The sequence below is a fragment of the Arvicanthis niloticus genome, chromosome X (assembly GCF_011762505.2).
Source record: "Arvicanthis niloticus isolate mArvNil1 chromosome X, mArvNil1.pat.X, whole genome shotgun sequence".
NCBI lineage: Eukaryota > Metazoa > Chordata > Mammalia > Rodentia > Muridae > Arvicanthis > Arvicanthis niloticus.
Genome location: NC_047679.1, coordinates 5,416,344 through 5,434,325, shown reverse-complemented (window position 1 = coordinate 5,434,325; position 17,982 = coordinate 5,416,344). Strand labels below are relative to the sequence as shown.

General features: G+C 38.9%; 1 long non-coding RNA gene across 3 annotated transcripts in view; it reads left to right on the top strand.

Annotated features, from left to right (window-relative positions):
* LOC143435529 (uncharacterized) overlaps window positions 1–17,982 on the top strand; it is a 216,852-nt gene that overhangs the window by 178,068 nt on the left and 20,802 nt on the right. For all 3 annotated transcript variants that reach the window (XR_013105906.1, XR_013105903.1, XR_013105904.1), the window contains one exon: window positions 16,207–16,429. This is a non-coding gene — a long non-coding RNA (uncharacterized LOC143435529). The remainder of the gene's footprint in view (window positions 1–16,206; window positions 16,430–17,982) is intronic.

Sequence of the window (17,982 nt, the reverse complement as noted above, 5' to 3'; positions counted from 1 at the left end):
TGTCCTGCTATTTTTTCAAATTTTCTATCAAAACCTCTATTCTCACTGTGTAAGCTGAGATTCTCGTTATTTCTGCTGGATGATGGTATATATCTGCTGGACCTTCTATTCTATCTGGGAGTCTAGATTGAGAGTTACATCTGGATGATTCCATAAGGCTTCCCTGGTCAATTTATGCTGGATATTTAAGCCCCGATTTGATCATGATATCTTTTGCTTGCTTGCTCAATTTTGTTACTCTAGTTTTCTCTACTGGATTTTGTGAGTTCCCAATTTGGCAATGTCGTGCAATCTTTGCACAGTGTCTTTCTATCCACTTGTTAATATCCTTTTGCTTTTGCTTGCTGCATATTTAGCAAACTCACAGAAAACTTTATTGAAAGTTCATATGAAATCATAACTTTCATAGATCATTCTCAGGACCTAAAAAACATAATTGGTATTGTCACCAAAAGATCTACAAGATGATTTTTCTGTTTGAAAGAGTGACTATTATAGATAATCTTGAAAATGTATGAGATGATAACAAGACTGATGATAAAGGGGATGTTGATGATAGGAAGCCACACTCCATAGAAAATCTGTCCTTTCGTGTTTTGCAGTGCTGTAATTACAGAGTTAACATATAAAGATTTTTGGCTCTCTCCTCTGCCTTTTCTTGTTTAAGAAGAATACTTACTGTTCAATGTCTTTAGTGTCTTGGCAGGCTTGTACTGGCAAGAAAAACCTTCACCAACTCTCAAGTTCTGTGAAACCACAGTGGTGGAAAAGCATAAAACTCCAAGCAGTGAGGATGTTTTCCTGAGATTTGCAACAGAAAAACAAAAGCTTGGTAGTATAAGTGATATATGTGGATAGGCAATATAGGCAATCTCAATTTGTTGCATTATGCCACGGATATAATTTGGGTTCAAGTTTTTGTTTTAAAAAAGAAAAACCAGTGAAAGAGACAGACTATGAAATATATAAGAATAAGGTCAGATATTTGGCTTAAAAAGGCTTAAAAATTCTTTAGTTAAAAAAAATACCAAAATGGGAAATAAAAGATTAAAAAAAAAAATTAAAACAAGGTCCGTCTTGGTCTTTCACAGTGTTTGTGCATGCTATTTCCACCAATGTAAATTTGTATATACAGCTGCTATGTTGAGAACATAATGTTTCCTTGTAATCATTCAAGACTTCTGGTTCTTACACTCTTTTTGTTCCCTTTTCAGCAATGATTCCTGAACCCTGGAAGAGAAAGTTGCAATATTTTCCACTTAGGGCCAAACATTTTACAGTCTCTCACTCTCTGTACTGTGGCCTGTTGTGGGTTTCTGTGTTAATCACCATCTGAGATGAGGATTAAGAGATGCACTGTTCCTCTATTACCTTTGTGGTAGATTTGGAATGTTTGTTTAAGTAAGTTCCAGGCTAGCTAGGGATACAAAATGAAACTATATCTCAAAAGGAGAGCTGTAAATTAAATAATAAAAAGATGATGTTAAACAAATAAAATTTATAAATCCACAAAAAGTAACAAAAATTTTATATCTGACTGTTAGATAGTCAAACAAGCAAAAGACTCCAAGAAACAGCAAAACCTTGAAAATTAACTATTATCTTTACATTTGACCCAAAATAAATTAAATCAATGCACATTTTGTATTCATACTATTTATAGTCCTACAAACATTACAAAATAACTTAATTAAAACCAAATTCTACTACAACATCACATAAATAATTAAAAGTCAAATATGCTATACATTTGCTGGTCTTTGTTGTGCTTTGCTGATATTGTTCCTTCCTGATGATGCTGGTGGTATTGGTTCACCCTGTCTTCTTTGCTGATCATTTGTCATGGCATCTTAGAGCAAATAATACCAAAGAATTTTTAGTAATCTGATTGCTTCTTGCTGCATAGACTTGGTCCTATTGGAAGAGCCTCCCTGTTTCTTCTGGAACCAACTGCTGTCACTGACTTGTGAAAGGTGTTAACCAGTGGATCAAGTTATCACTTATGATTCATGTGAACTGAACTGCTGATATCTTGGCAATACAGATTGGATTTATCCCAAAGAACTTTCTAATCGGGTCCACATTCTCATTTGCCTTATTAACCTTTCCTTTCTACTACCTTTGGTGAGTGGTGGCTAGAAGGGAGTTTAAAGTTTTTAGTACACTTATTAAAGTAACTTTTCATAAATATAATTTTTCATTCATTAGTAGCCTATAATTTACAAGGGTCAGTTTCATCAACACTACAAAAACTAGAGTTGTAAGGAAGAAAGGAATATCAATTAAGGAGCCATCTCTGCTACATTGGCTTGTGGACATGTTTATAAGAGCATTTTCTTTGTTAATGACTGATGGGTTGCCACCCCTGGATAGGTGGTCCTGGGTTGTATAAGAATGCTGAGCAAGACATAGGGAGAGTTCTTCTGTGAACTCTGCTTTATTTCCAATCTATAAGTTCCTTGTCTTTCATTCCCTCAGTGATGGATCGTACTAATAAACCAAATAAATATTTTTCCTTAAGTTACTTTTGGTCATAAACCTTCCCATAGCATAGATTGGGAAGCAATTTAAAACAGAAATTCATACTCAAAATAGGGTATTATTGTAAGGTACTTAGTCATGTTATTTTTGAGGAAGATTGTTGAGCTTTCAGTAGGAAAAGCCATTGAATGCTCAGAGCTTAATGAACTGTTGTGTGAACCGAGAAGATAATGCTGAAAGCAATGCTGATCCTGGCTTGTAAAGTTTCAAGAGGAAATTTGAAAGTCACTCAAGGACTCTACCAGGGATGATCATGTGAAATATTCGAACTAGGAAGCTGTAGATGTGAAACCTTTGTGTGATAATAGGACAATAGATGCTGATCAAAACAAACAAAACAAAAGCCAACAACTGTGATCAAATGTGATTAACAGAAGACTAGTATCAATGGGAGACCAGTATCACTGAGGCAAAATCTTCTGAGGAGTATTTCCTAAGAGGTAGAGCATCAAAGCTGTGATCCAGAGGGGAGCAAAGCCTCATATCAAGCAGGCAGCAAAATGCGACAATGTATAAGTGTTTCTCACATGGTATAGGTTTAGGTGTAAAAATGCTGCAGGATTGAAACTGTCATGGAGAGACGTTGAAGCTTGGTACCATGTAGTAGAGTTGCAGTCCCTGAAGTGAGTAGATGTGTTGAAGGTTCTATTTTGGTTAGAGTGTAGACTCCCCGATATTGAAGATATCAAGATTGTGAGATGGCCACCAAGGTCAGTGATGGGGGTGGAGTGAAGCCAATGCAGCCTATGAGACAAGCTGTGTTTACAACATATGGCAGAGCTGGAGAGGACCCATCTCCAATAGTGTCAGTAAAATTAGTTATGAAAAAAACAATAATGAGCTACTAGAGTTAAGGAACTATGTCCTGTTTGTTTGTGGCCAATCCTTACCATAGTAATTGTCACATTTCAATGCATTAAATAGAGTTCAGTCTTCACAGACTTATATATTGCCATGTGAGATTCTTTAGCACTCAGTAATAAAATTTGGTTTAAAAAGCGGAAATTATTTATCATTTAGATTATATATATGTATATGTATATATATATACATATATATACATATACATATATATATGTATATATATATTATATTATATATATATATGTATATATATATATATGTATATATATATATATTAAAGCTGATGAGTTGGTTTTAGGTCCCTTGTTCTGGAGGGTGTCCCACGATGATCTCCCGACTGGGGACAGGGTGAGAGCAGGGAGGGCTCGCTACTGTCTCCGAGCTACCTCCACTACCTCCGGCCTGAGTCTCCACTGTCTGTAGGTCTCTGGCCTGGCCTGATGTGGGAGGTCGAGGCCAAAGGACACAGAGTGCGAGCAGGAGGAGAGATTGCCTGCCCCCACTACTGCCTCTGCCCACTCAACTTTGCTGTCACTGACCAGTCTCTCCCAGGTGCTGCACCTGTCTCTCCGCACTGAGCTAGTCCAGGCCCAGGCTGGGCCGATAAGGAGCCAGCTAGCCTGCAAGGAGGCAGCTTGGTGTCCCAGGCAGGTTCCGGGAGAGCAGAGATCTCCCCAAGTGTTACAGCTCTCACAACAGAAACGCTGGGACACCAGGATGATTCTCGCACACTTTACTTCCCCTCAATAGAGCCCTTATATACAGTTTTGGGGTGGGTTAGGGTCTGGCAGCAGATAATGCCTATTGGCTTGGCCTGAGAGCTTGGAGATACCTCGTCTGCATGTGGGAGAGCCTGAGGGACCATTCCTAGTGATGGATGGTCATAAACCTCTCTGTGGGAGGGGTTGTTGGAGGACTGAAGCTAAGTGAAAAGAACCAGGGTTTGGGAGCAGAGGGAACTCTTGCCATCCAATAATGCTCAGGGGTTCCAAGCTCGTTCTCAACCAAGCACCCAGTTGCTTCTCACAGCCCACTGTCCTACAGTTGGTGACAAGTTGTAGGGTAGAATGATATTAACAATGAAAGAGGATGGAAAACTATTCAGCTCCCAATACATTGCTAACATGCCTCTAGGAGATTCTGCTTCAAGAAGGAAATGTATACAGAAAATGTAATTTAGAAGGAAAATAAATGTAAGTTAAAGAAACAGTAAACATTTGGCTGTTGTAATAATTATTTAAAAATGTCCTCTGGTCAGGCTGACTATCTAAGCTGCGGCATCTCTGCCTAGATCAGATGCCATGTTCTGAGACCATGAGGCCATGTGTGCGCCATAGCTAAAAATGGCCAGCCAGAAACACCAGCCCTGCCACCCATGAGATGCCAGCATGGGAGATGGCTCTGCCAATCTTCCATACTGTCTCAGCAAGGCTGGGCATTGCCCAGACCATTTTGCCAATCACATGGGCCCAGTAAGAAAATGAGACTCTAATGCTTACATTATCCAAAGGCTTATATATTTAGTAATGATCAATAACAAGATGCCCTTACAATCAGAGGTGTAACCCAATATCCAGCCTAGATATACCAACTACCTTTGACTGCTACAGACAAGTGAACACCAGCCTCCATGTCCCCCTCCCCTCTCTCTCATCTTGTCTTTCTCCTAGCTCCTCCTCTTCTTCCTCCTCTTCCCCTTACTCCTCCTCTTCCTCTCTTTACTCTCCCACCTTAGCTCCTTCTACATTCGGCTACTTCAATGTACTTAGTACTCCATGTCACACATCTACACTTTGACAAAATTGGCTCTTAACAATTGCTTTCATCAAATAGAACCACATAAAAAGTAAAAGAATCAAGTATTATTTACAGATGAAATCAATCAAGGGGATATTGAAAGAGATATTAAGACTGCAGAAACACTACTACTTCCTGAACCTTGAGTTTATTCAGAGGAGTCCATGGCATGATTGAAGAAGCTAGTACCCTCCTGTTATACAGTTAATAGTAGAACCTTTGGTTTCATTTGAGGGGAATGTAGGAAACCATGTCATTTGGTATCCTGGCCAGCAGTGCATTAAACAGGGCTCTGGGGAGATCACCTGAAAGAAAAGATGGGGGACAGGCGAACGCAAAGAATCATGGTTTGTCTATAGGCTGAACAAACCGTAATTTTACTTTTTTCACACAAGGGTTATATACACAAAAGGGCAGGATGTGGGGGAAGGGGATGACACAGGAACATAAATGTTCAGGGGGAGTACAGATATCTACAGATAACCTACTTAAATAAAGAATTTTAAATGCCACAACCTCCCTTCTAGCCCACCAGAGGTAGTGGAATGGAAAGGTTAATAGGTCAAAGGAAGATATAGAACTGTTTAAAAGTAGCTTTTTTGGGTACTCTCAATCTTCATTTTCAGCATATCGGGAGTTCAGTTCACATGAGTCAAAATAAGTAGCTCAATTTACTCACAAACACTATTAACAATTCAACAACAGCATTTCTATCCAGAAGAAACCAGGAGGCTCTGACAATCTTGTGGAAGCAGCAAGAAGCCTCTGGAGTATCATGAGGAGTTTCTTTGGTGTATTTCTCCATATTCAGTCACAACAGTGAACAGTGAAAAAGGCAAGGCAAACCAATGCCACAGTGTCATCCACTGTGTGTTGAGTTATTCTTACACCTTTTCCAAGCATCATATGTCCTCTCAAGCATCCACTTCAGCAAAACACCACATGCTCCTTTTCCAGGCAGCTTCCAGAAAAATACTATGTATCTATTCTTGCTAAAACATTTTTCCATGTGTCTGCTTCAGCAAAACATTCTCTCAAGTGCCTGCTTCAGCAAAACAACCTCCTATAATACAGTTTCCAGGAAAACATCACAAACTACAACTAAAACAAAATCACTTCATATTAGTTTGTTCCTCAGCACATTTTTCTGTTGCACATATTTCCTATGAATAGAATAACTAGAACAAGTGAGTATAATATACAGTCATTTGTGGCTATTTTAAATTACTACAGTATTTTCAAGGTTAATCCATGTTGTAGCATGCACAAATATTTTATTCCTTTTTATTTCCAAACAATATTTCTCTGTGTAGGTAGTTGATGCTTATTTATATACTCATCAGTTGATGAACACTTTGGTTATTCCCACTGTTTGGCTACTTTAAGCAACACTGCTATGCATGTTAGTGCAGGGTTTTTTGTTTTTGTTTGTTTTTAGCTGTGTTTTCAATGTCCTTGGGTACATAGCCGTGGACTGTCTGGTTCGTATGATTACTCTGTTTCTCATTTTAACACTTTTTAAAAAAAATAGTTTTCTTTGGGAATTCCATTCATGTATACAAGGTACATTGATCATATTCACCTCTACTTCTGGCCTCAACGTCTCCCAGATTACTCCTATAGCATTTCCCTGTCAATTTCACGCCCTTTTTCTAACCTATGGAGTCTGATTAGTCCTATCCATGTATATTTAATTGTAGAACTATCCATATTTATAGTACAGTTTACCAGAGGTCACATTCCAAAAAACAAACAAACAAACAAACAAAAACAAACAAACAAACAAACAAAAAAAACCCCCAATGATTCTTAGTCCTCAAGCAACTATGAACTGCAATTGGCAAATGGCTCCTGGAATAGAGGTAGGGGCTTGTGAGCCCTTTCTTCATGCTCTCATCCATATTGGAATGTTGTCTGGTTGTTGTTCCAGCAGCAATACTATTTTACTGTCCTGCCAGCAGTGCCTGAGACTTCTACTTTCTCCCTCTCACTGCCAATGTACTGTGCTGTCTGAACATTATTTTCTTAGTATCCTTGGCAAATAAAATGATATTCCATTGCAGTTTTAATGTTTACGTTCTTAATGATACTGGATAGTGAACATCTTTTGATGTACACACTGTCTATTTGTGAACATCCATTGCACAAATTTCTATTTAAAATTGGTGTGTATTAAGGGGAAAATGTGTCTTTTTATTATAATGCTTGTCTTCCTTATATATTTTGTCTCTTACCAGTTTTATAAATACTTCATACATTTATTTTCTTGTCTTTTCACTTCTTGACAATACCATTTATAGCAGAAAGTTTTTCACTTTCAATGAGGTCAGATTCATCATTTTATTGGTAATTCTCATGTCATGTATAAGAAAATACAGCCTAGTTCAAAGTCATGGAGATTTGCCCTGTATTTTTTTAATTACTTTTTTATTTATTCACTTTACATCTGGCTCACTGTCCCCTCCCACAATCTTTTTCCTCTAACCTTCTCCTTTGAGTGAGTGGGGCCCTCCTAGGTATCCACCCACCCTGCCACTTAAAGTCTCTGCAAGGCTAGGTACTTTCTCTCCCACTGAGGCCAGACAAGGTAGCCCAGCTAGAAGAACATATCTCACATATAGGCAACAGCTTTTGGGATAACCCCTGCTCCAGTTGTTTGGGACCCACATGAAGACCAAGCTGCACATTTCCTACATATGTACAGAGGACCAAGGTCTAGTCTGTGTATGTTCTTTGGTTAGTGGTTCAGTCTCTGAGAGCCCCAAGTATCCAGGTCAGTTGACTCTGTTGGTCTTCCTGTGAAGTTCCTGTCCCCTTTGGGGCCGGTAGTCTTATTCCAGCTCTTCCATAAGAGTCCCCAAGCTCCATTTGGCTGTGGGTAGCTGTCTGAGTCAGCTGCTGGGTAGAGCCTCTTACAGGACAACATGCTCCTTTCTACAGGCATAACAGTATAATCAATAATGTCAGGGCTTGCACATGGGATGGGTCTCATGCTGGGCTGGCCATTGGCTAGCCATTTCCTCAGTCTCTGCTCCATTCACCATGTCTGCAATTTTTGCAGACAGAATAAATTTTGGGCTGAAAGTTTTGTGGGTTGTTTGGTGTCTCTATCACTCCACTGGGGTTCCTTTATTGTTACAGGAGGTGGCTTTTTCAGATTTCTTATCCCTTATGTTGTGAGTCACAGCTAAGATTACCTCCATTGATTCTTGGGTGCCTCCCTTATCCTAGGTCTTTGTCTCAACCTGGAGATGCCCGAACTCCTCACCCCCATCAGTTGCAAATTTTCATTAATTTTCACGACCATCTGGCCATCTCTTCTGTCCTTTCCCACACTTAATCCTAGACCTCCCCATTCCTGAAGGGAAAACTTCTGTTTTCTTTGGAAAGTCAGTTATGTCAAATGATGTTTTTCTGGGGAACACAAGAAAAAATAAGTTTTGCTAAAGCAGAAATGTGAACAGATGCGTGATTGGAAAGATTAAAAATATGACCCCAGGGACAGTGGGAGCTCAAACATAGGTTTGCTTTGCTCTACCTTGAGATTCTTTGCTAATGACTCACATGTATTGGTTCAATATATGTCTCATTTCTGAGTACCACTTGTGGCGGCACCATAGAGAGAAACTAGTCAAAGAACTTCTCATGAGGTTCCTGAGGTTTCTTCCTGCTTCTGCAGCCTTGGGCCAGTTGGCAAGCCTTGCAGTTTCTTCTGGATTGAACTGCCCTTTCTGGTTCATGTGTGATGACTGCCAAGTGGACTGGAATGCAGCTGCTAATTCATATTTGGTGTTTGCTACTGAACTGAACTGCTGATATTCTGACAACAAAGATTGGACTTGCCCCAAAAGGGCTATTTCTAGACAGGTCTATTTTCCCATGTCCTAATAACTTCGCTTTTCCTCCACCTCTGGTGTATGGTAGGCTAGACTACACATTCCCCTCCTTATCACCTCTCCCTCCTAGTTCCCACCCTTCATCTTCCTGCTATGACAATTTACTCCCCCTTCTAAGTAAGATTCAAGCATCCTTCCCTGTGCCTTCCTTCTTATTTAGTTTCTTTGGGTCTGTGGAGTATAACATGGTGCCTGTATTTTATTTGCCCTGTATTTTTTATTGCCCTATCTTTTAAAATTAAGAACTGTATACATCTAAACCTCGCCAAATTGTGGGTAGTATTTTAATTTTCTTTAATTTAATCTTTGAAATAGCATTATTTTTTACTAGACTGACTTCAAATTTCTCTACCTCACTCTTCTCAGCTGATATGTGTGTGTGCACATTTGAATTTGAATGTGGATGTCATTTTATCCTATCTTTTTATTGAAGAGACTCTGTACTCCATTCCTATAAGTGGTTTTGGAGCTCCTGTTGAGAATCAATCAACCACAGATATATGGGTTTATTTTTAACTCTCAGCTATAGTCCACTGATCAATACTTGTGCTGGTATTTTGATGACTATAATTTGTAGTAAGCTTTTAGATTGAGGCATGCCAATTCTCCAATTTTCTTTTTCTTTTTCAAAATAATTTAAGGGCATTTGGAATCTCTTGCAGTTTCATCTGAATTTCAGGATTTATTTTTCCCTGTAGACCAAAAAAAGCCAAGTAAAGTAGCTCACACTTGTAATCCCAGTGCTTGGAGGCAGGAAGTTTAAGGCTTATCTGAGCTACAGAGTGAGTAGTAGGTTAGCCTGGACTGCTAGAGAATGAAAGCCTACGTCTAAATAAATAAAAAAAAGCTCCATGTGTTAATGGTAATTATACATTGCTTTGAGTAATATTGTCATCTTGGCCTAAAACTTAATGGTAAATGTTCAAATAAAACTATCATTATTAGAAATAGTTCTATTTTTTAAGTTCTATTATTAGAACTTCATTATTAGAAATAGTTCTATATTTTAATAGTTCTATTTTTTTAAGTTTTATTTTTTGTTTTACCTTTGTAAGCAATGCATTAAAATTATTAGCTTTAAAGTTTCCACTTATTCTGCTCAACTTGTTCCTACCTGTTTTGGTTTTTTGAGACACATTTTCACAATAAAGATCAGACTCGCTCTCTCCTCCAGCAGAGCAAGATGCCCAAAGGAAAGAAGGCCACAGGGAAGAACATGGCCCCGGCCCCTGCCGTCGTCAAGAAACAGGAGGCCAAAAAGGTGGTCAATCCATTGACCCCAAGGCCCAAGAACTTCGGCATTGGGCAGGACATCCAGCCCTAAAGAGATCTAACACGCTTCATTCAGTGGCCCCGATACATCAGGCTGCAGCTGCAAAGAGCCATCCTCTATAAGCGGCTCAAAGTACCTCCTGCCATTAACCAGTTCACCCAGGCCCTGGACAGGCAAACAGGTACTCAGCTGCTTAAGCTTGCCCACAAGTACAGGCCAGAGACAAAGCAAGAGAAGAAGCAAAGGCTACTGGCCCGTGCTGAGAAGAAGGCTGCTGGCAAAGGGGACGTCCCGACTAAGAGACCACCTGTCCTCCAAGCAGGAGTCAATGCAGTCACCACCTTGGTGGAGAACAAGAAGGCTCAGCTGGTGGTGGTTGCCCATGATGTAGACCCCATTGAGCTGGTGGTTTTCCTGCCTGCTCTGTGTCGAAAGATGGGGGTGCCCTACTGCATCACCAAGGGAAAGGCCAGACTGGGGCGCCTGGTCCACAGGAAGACATGCACCACTGTTGCCTTCACACAGGTTAACTTGGAAGACAAGGGTGCTCTAGCTAAGCTGGTGGAAGCAATTAGGACCAATTATAATGACAGATACGACGAGATCCGCCGCCACTGGGTAGGCAATGTCCTGGGTCCTAAGTCTGTGGCTCGCATTGCCAAGCTGGAGAAGGCAAAGGCTAAAGAACTCGCCACTAAACTGGGTTAAAAATGTACACTTGGGTTTTCTGTACATAAATATAATTACAAAATTATCTTCCAAAAAAAAAAAAAAAAAAAAAAAAAAAACAGACTCAGAGTCAGACCACAGTAATCTTGCCACTTCAGCCTGCCAAGTGCTGGGACTATAGGTATCTGGCACTATACCTACCTGGCAATGTATATATTAGATATGTGTGTGTGTGTGTGTGTGTGTGTGTGTGTGTGTGTGTGAGAGAGAGAGAGAGAGAGAGAGAGAGAGAGAGAGAGAGAGAGAGAGAGAGAGAGAGAGAGAGGAAATTGAATAATTTCCCTTTTCTAGGGGCTGGAGAAATGGTTTGGTGTGTGAGAACAAGAATTTTTCTTGTAGAGGCCAGAGTTTGGTTTCTAAACCCAGCTGTGTAATCCCAAGAATCTATAACTCTAGCTCCACAGGTTTTCTGTCTTTTCTGTCTTGTTCAGGCACTGTACAAGTGTGGGGCAAATACATACATTCCAGTAAAGGCAAAACACTCATAGACATAAGATAAATCTAAAAAGAGTTTTTAAATCTCAGGCTTTTACTGATTTCTTTTGGATTTTCCAAAATAATATTTGTAATTTATTCTTTGAGAATGTCAGACAATAATTTTTATCATATTGATTCACCTCCTCTAAACTCCTACTATTTCTTCTACCTCCCTATCTCGCCAACTTTTGTATTCTCTTTCTCTGCCTCCATCCCCCTCTGAAACAAAACAAAACAAAACAAAACAAAGAAATAAAAAAAAAATCATAGGATCAAGTTCATATTGGCCAACTAATCCTGAGTATAGAAACTGCCCTGGAGTGTGATCAGTATTGATTGAAACATTTTTTTTTCCTTCACCTACCAGCAATCAAATGTCAAATGTGGCTTGTCTATGGATGGAACTTTGTGTATACCTCCTCTCTTCCGTTCTAGGATTTAGTCTGGTTTGAGCTACTGATTTTGTTTATGTTATGACACTTGCTGGGTGTTTTCATGTGCATCAGGCTTGTGGTATTTTGTGTTTCCTTGAAGTCACCCCACCAACTTTGGCTCTGACAATCTTTCTGTGCACCCTTCAACATAGATTCCTGAACTTTTATAGAAGGGGGTGTAGATATAAACACACCATTTAGGGCTAAGCATTGCAAACTTTTATTCTTTGAACACTAACCTGTTGTAGGTTTCAGTATTAATTGCCATTTACCACAAGAAAGAGCTCAACAAGGTACTGACCTATGAATTTGGCAGTACAGCATTGAAGCTATTTTATTGTTATGCTAATGTAGCAGAATAATGGTAGTAGGTTTACCACTAGTCCTATGACCTATCTTGTCTCAGGTACTTGGTTACTTTGCCAGTATCACGTATTGCTTCTATTGCATAGGCCTTAAATCCAATGAAAGATGGAGACACTTGGTTACTCCCATAACATACTATTCACTAACCACTATTGTAGCAACCTGTCTTGTGAGCAGGTCCCAGTTATAGGCTGTAGAGTAATTGCTTTTACCTTTCTGTAGCATGCTTTCCAGCACAACAAATTCTAGTCATAAAAACTGAAGCTTCTAAGTGAGTAGAAACTTGATTTTCTCACATTCTATGACTCAAGTATGTAGAGTCTTCATCAGTAGGATTTTACTACCAAGTTCCAGAGAGAAACTAAGAATATTGGCAATGGATTGCAATGTTTCAGATTTTGATCAATAGGATGCTATTGATCAAAAAAACCCAAAATGGTAACCTATCACTGATACTGGAAGTTTTATTTTGTAGATTATAATATCTACATGGAGTATTTCTTAAAATTAAAGTAATTCAGTTTCTGGTTGTTTAGTTTCCAAATATAGAAGTGTAATTTATTTTTACATATTGATCTTGAGCCTTGCTAAACTGCCGGAATACTCTATTTGTTCTAATAGTGTTTCTGGACATTTTAGGATTTGCTATACACAGAAGTATGCTTTCTGTGAATGAACATAATTTTACTTGTTTCCATCTAACTTTGAGGCTTTTTCTCTCATTTTTCTCTTCTTGTTCAATGTTGCATAGAGTAACATAAGTTTATGTCTTTATTTTTTTAGCTTTATTTTCTCTTTATCATTAAATTGATGTTAGTTTCAGGATTCGTATAGGTAATAGTTAACAAAGTGAGAAAGTCCTTTCTATTCCCATTTTAATCAAAGATACTCACAGGGACCCTGGAGAGGGAAAATGGTAGAATGATTAGAGGAGCAGAGGGGGATTGCAGCCCCATAGGAAGAACAATGTTGACTGGATGGGCCACCCAGTGCTCCCAGGGAGCACCAACCAAGGAGTGTACAGGGAGGGATTTATGGCTCCAGATACATATGTAGCTGAGAATGGCCTTGTCTGACAACAATGGGAGGGGAGGCCCTTGGTTCTGGGGAGGTTTGATGTCCTAGCATAGGGGGATGCTGGAACAGTGGGGTAGGAGAGGGTTGGGAGGAGCACACTCAAAGGAGGCAAAGGGGAGAGGGTGGATCGGATAGAGGGGTTGTGGATGGGTAACTGGGAAGGGGGTATCATTTAAGATATAAAGGAATGGAATGATTAATAAAAAATTAATAATAAAAAATATAAGTGACTACTCTTTCAGAGGTCTTGTGCTCAATTGTCAGCAATCACATGGTGGCTCACATCTATCTGTAATGGGATCTGATGCCCTCTTCTGGTGTGTCTGAAGACAAGTACAGTGTACTCACATACACATAATAAATAAATAAATGGGGCCAGCTGGAGACCATTGCACTTGAGTATCCATCCCATATACAGTCACCAAAGGTAGACACTGATGTGGATGGCAGGAAGTACATGCTGACAAGAGACTGATATAGCTGTCTCCTTAGAGGTCTGCCAGAGGCTGACACATTCAGAGGCTGATGCTCACAGCTAACCACTGATGTGATCAAGGGTTTCCCAATGGAGATGTTAGAGAGAAGACTGAAGGAGCAGAAAGGGTTTGTGGCCCCATGAGGAGAGCAACAATATCAACCAACCAGAGCTCCCCAGGGTCTAAACTACCAGCCTGGGAGCACATAGGGAGGGACCCATGACTCTATCTGTACATGAAGAGGAGGATGGCCTTGTCTGGCATAAGTGGGAGACGAGATTCTTGGTCCCATGAAGAATGAACACTGAGTGAAGGGGAATTCAAGGGTGGGGAGGTGGGAGTGGGGGATAAGTGGGGGCATATCCTCATACAAGCATGAGGAGGGGGCATGGGATAGGAGGTTCCTGGGTGGTGGGAGGAAGGGGGTAAGAGGATAATATCTAAAATGTAAATATAATATCCAATAAAAATAATTTAAAAAACAAAATTAAAAAATTAATCATGAAAGCATACTGCATTTTTCAATTGTTTCTTCAATGAATGTACCAATATTATTATATTTGGGGGCACATCCTTTGTTCTATTAACATGTATTACAGTGATTAATTTGTATTTATAAAACCTATTGTACATCCTTGGGATAAATCATATTGTATAATTCTTCTTATATGTTATGGAATTTGGTTTTCTCATGTTGTTAAGGATTTTTGCATCCACGCTCCTAAAAGATTGACTTGTAGTTTTTTATTGTTGTTATTCACATGTTGATTTGTTTTGTTTTTATGTTTTTATGTGAATTTATTATCTGATAATTCTGACTAACATGGGAAGTATTGTCTTCTATTTTTAAAAATAGATTTAAAAAGTGGTATCAATTTTCTCTCAGCATTTAGTATAGTTCACACAGGTATAGGCATTTGGGGTTGGGCCATTGTATAAAGTTTTATCACCACTAATAATATCATCACCACCACATCATACTTCATCATTATTGGTTGGCCCATATTTGTACACACTGAAAATATTAATTCATTTATATTAGTTACTATCAGCTTATTTATGTTTTCTGTTTCTTGAGTCAGTTTCAGTAGTTGACTTCCCTTATATCAAAATTATTGAATATTTTTTGTCATGTAGCTAGTCACAGTACTTCCTTAAAAAACATTTGTATTTGTCTTAGTTCAATTGTGATTTCATACATAATTTCAGTAAATTGAGGGGGTTTGTTTTTGTTTTGTTTTTAAGACAAAGTCTTACTATGTAGCCCAGGTTGGCCTCGAATTTTCTTTCTTTCTTTTTTTCTTTTTTTGTTTTGTTTTGTTTTTCGAGACAGGGTTTCTCTGTGTAGCCCTGGCTGTCCTGGAACTCACTCTGTAGGCCAGGCTGGCGTCGAACTCAGAAATCCGCCTGCCTCTGCCTCCCAAGTGTTGAGATTAAAGGCGTGCGCCACCACTGCCTGGCCTCAAATTTTCAAAATCACAAACCTCATCCTCTACAGGAACTGTGGTAAAAGACATGTGCTGATGTGCCAAGCTTAATCATTTACTTCCTATTTTCATGGTCACTGTCAGTAAAGATTTGTGAAAACTGTTTTTTTTTTTCCAAAGAACTAGCTGTTAGTTTTGATGCTCTTTGTATTGGTTTTCTATTCTTTCTTGCAACCACATCTACTGTAATCTTGATCATTTGTAGCCTGCTTGCGTTGGGGTTGGACTCCTTCCCACTCTAGAATGTCCTAAGGCTGAGAGTTAGGTTGTCGACTTGTGGCCATTCTCTTTAATGGAGACATTCACAGATTAAACTTCTCTTGCAGCTTTCCTTTGATGGGCTTTTTATTTATTTGATTAGCTCAAACTGTTTCTGTATTGTTCTCGTGATTTAACCTTCCCATTGTTGGCTATTTAGGTGTACATTGTTTAATTCCCACATACATGTTAATTTTCAAATATTTCCTGTTACTGATTTCTATTGCATTGTGGGTTATTAAAGAGTATGATGTTTAATTTCCACACACTTGTTAATTTTCAAACTTTTTCTTACTGATTTCTCATGGTTCATTATTTGCAGTTGAAAAAGCATTTTATATATTTTTAATCCTTTATATACTCATTTGGGGCTTTACTTATTACCTAACACATGGTTGATCCTAGAGAACATCCCATGTAATGCTTCAAAAAAAATACAGTATTTTGTGTTTGGGAGCAATCGCTTATGTGTGTTAGATCTATCTGGTTTACAGTGTTTTGTTTTGCTTTTTTTCTGTTCTACTATTCTAGAAACCTACAAGGAGGATCAAATGGAAAGACGGTTCTGAGAAAGAGATTTTTGAAGCATTCTAAAGCTGACTTATTTCCACTGGTGGCTGCCAGGACCGTTTTGTCTCAGCTCCCATGGTCAAAAGGCTGTTTATGTTCATATGGCCTCTGTGATGGAACTGAAGAATTGAGAATGGGAGTGAGAAAAGTGAAAATGCCACAAGGCTTGTCACTCTTATGAAAGGTTAGGAATTTTCATTGAATTAATGTTTTTCAGGATGATGCAAGAATTCAGTTCATTTCCAGACAAATTGCTTTAATATATTTGCCAGTATTTTCATTACTTTTATGGAGAAATGGCTTTGCAGAAATCCTCATCTTTCCCTCTTCTAATTATGTGCTTGTTCCTTCTATATATTTTTTTCTTTTTGGAAATGTCTCTCTCTGTTAAATATTTTACCTGATTAGTTGTATGTAGGCTTTTTAAATTTTTAATTAGTCCCCCTTTCCTCTTTTTAGTAGTTTTCCTATTTATTGGAATTATCTCAAAGAATTTCTTTCTTTCTACATGTATTAATTTTATTATTGTGTTCATAAGAGTGGGTGAAAACTTCACTACAAAAGTCTTAGGGTCAAACTATGGGACCATGGAACCCTTATTTATACTCTAGGCTTGCCTACCTGTATTTAATGCACTAACTAATTAAAGAGACACTAGTGAAAAGCAAAGAATGATTCATTCTGTCTTGCCAGGTAGGAAAGAAGAGGTTGAGTGAACCCTCAAGTCTATCTTCAGGGTACTAACATTGGGCATAGGCGGAAATAAAAGGAAAGACATGCATAGCTGAGTTGTGCTGCTCAAGGTCTGCTCCTCTCACGACTGATAGGTCATACACTCTGCTTTTGGCTCCACATCTAAGTTGTCATAATGGTATAAAATCTTTTTGTGACACTGTTGGTCTTCCTATGGGGTTGCAATCCCCTTCAGCTCCTTCAGTCCTTCCCCAAACTCTCCCATAGGGGTCCCTGGGCTCAGTTCAATGGTTGGCTGTATCTGCATTTGTATTGGTCAGGTGCTGACAGAGCCTCTCAGGGGATAGTCACACCAGGCTCCTGTCAGCAAGTACTTCCTGGCATCTGCAATAGTGTCTGGGTTTGGTGTCTGCATGTTGGATGGATGTTCACACGCTGAGTAGACAATATACAGGAGAAATGAACTATAAATTAAAGAATTAACTTTAAAGTAACATTTGTAACTAGTTTTAGAAAGATAATACAGGTTTCATAGAATCATAAAATTCCATGTAATAACTGTGTTGACTTGGGATGGTGGCATGTATCTGTAATCCCAGCACTTGAGAGGTGGAGACAAGAAGATTTAGTTCAAAACCAGTGTTCCTTACATAGAGTTTGTGTATCTCCTTCCTTACATAGAATTTGCGATCAAGACTGAGATAAATATACTGTCTCAAAAACAGAAGACAACCGTGTGTTCCTTTCTATATGAACATAGAAAAGTATAATAATATGAGAAGCTTAAAACAACAACTTCTCACAGGTTAGAAGGTAGGCTTCTGAAATCAAGGTAATAATAGGGTTGATTTGTAGAGTGAAAAATTATAAAGGCCATTTTATGAAATATGTGTAGATTCTTTGCCCTTAGACCTGGGCAGAAAAGTGCAGATTCCAGAACTAGGAACTGAAAATAAGATTTCAGGCCTTCACTTTCCCTGGGGCACATTCCGGGTGGAGGACATTATTCCCTGAATCAAAGCTCAGGCAGTAGGCCCGCCTATG